This window comes from Microtus ochrogaster, unplaced genomic scaffold (genome assembly GCF_000317375.1).
Source record: "Microtus ochrogaster isolate Prairie Vole_2 unplaced genomic scaffold, MicOch1.0 UNK26, whole genome shotgun sequence".
In the NCBI taxonomy this organism is placed as follows: Eukaryota; Metazoa; Chordata; class Mammalia; order Rodentia; family Cricetidae; genus Microtus; species Microtus ochrogaster.
Window position 1 is genome coordinate 3,770,190 of NW_004949124.1, and position 1,426 is coordinate 3,771,615.

The 1,426-nt window shown below is 40.0% G+C and overlaps 1 protein-coding gene across 1 annotated transcript in view; it reads left to right on the forward strand.

Annotated features, from left to right (window-relative positions):
* Window positions 1-1,426, forward strand: part of Alk (ALK receptor tyrosine kinase) — a 739,399-nt gene that overhangs the window by 731,301 nt on the left and 6,672 nt on the right. The gene's annotated exons all lie outside the window — the stretch shown is intronic.

A 1,426-nucleotide genomic window follows, 5' to 3' on the forward strand; every position in this document is an offset into this window, starting at 1 on the left:
TTGATATCTGGGTCTTCTATTCAGTTCCATTGGTCCTCCTGTCTGTTCTTATGCCAATACCAGGCTGTTTTCAGTACTATAGCTCTGTAGTAGAGTTTGTGAAGTCAGGGATTGTGATGCCTCCAGAAGTTCTTTTATTGTACAGCCAACTAGCTCTTATAAGTTGAAATTATCCCTTATTTTTCTTAATCTACGTTCTACCATGTGACTTTAAGCTCTATCCCATTTTATGTGTCCAATTTGTCCTGCATCTAACTGGCTTCTTTTCCCTTCTTTTTCCCAGACTCCTCTGTGCCTGGAAATTCTGCCCAGTTATTGGCTGTTCAGCTTTTTATTAAACCAGTCACAGTCACAGATCTTCACATGGTATAAAGGAATAGTCTGCAACATGTAACTCCTGTTCCAGGGGGTCTGACACCCTCTTTGGGCCTTTATGGGCACTGGAGGCATGTAGTGTACAGACATACATGCAGATAAGATACCCATACACTTTAAATGGGTCAACATTATTATTAATGTATATACCAAGAGCTGGTGAGAGTGACACTACTGGGTAGATAGAATTGAATGCCCCAAATCAACAATATGTACCAAGAAGGTTTCAGGGTTGGTTTCTTTAAATCTAGTTATTATCCTAGAAGTATTGATTTTTACTATTCCATTAGTTTCAGATGGTTTATCCCAAGGAAATCTTTAAAAATGGACAAAAGCCAGGTGTAGTAGCCCATCCTGTGGTCCCAGTACTCAGGATTTTGAGTTTGAAGTCAGCTGGATTATATAGCAAATTTAAAGTCAGGTTAAAATACAAAATGAGACTCCCTCACAAAATTAAATAAAATCAAAGTGCAAAAAGTGTTCATGCAATGTTTAAAATACTTTGAAAACTGAAAGCAGTGTGATAAGGCCAACCATGTTACATCTCAATGGAATATTTCCCAGGCATTTCAGACCCTATTTATAAAATGTTTAGGATGGAAATGGTGCTACAATGAAATGAGCAAAATCATCAAGGTTCTATAGCTATGACTATACAAAAGAAATCTAGGCTCAGGGCTTGTCTGGGGTGAAAAGTATGCTAACAGGTTATCTTTTAATAGAGATTCCTATGGGTGCTTGGGCATTCTTTTCTGTTTTTTGTTTGTTTGTTTGTGGGTTTTTTTTTCAAGGCAGGGTTTCTCTGTAGCTTTGGAAGGTGTCCTGGAACTAGCTCTTGTAGACCAGGCTGGCCTCAAACTCACAGAGATTGGCCCACCTTTGCCTCCTGAGTGCCGGAATTAAAGGCGTGTGCCACCACTGCCCGGCCCATTCTTTCCAGGTTTCTGGATCTAGGAAGTCCTCTGGAACTGGAGAGATAGTTCAGTCTGTGAAGTGCTTGTAGATTACAAGCCAAAGGACCTGGTTCAATCACCAGAACTCATGAGAAGGA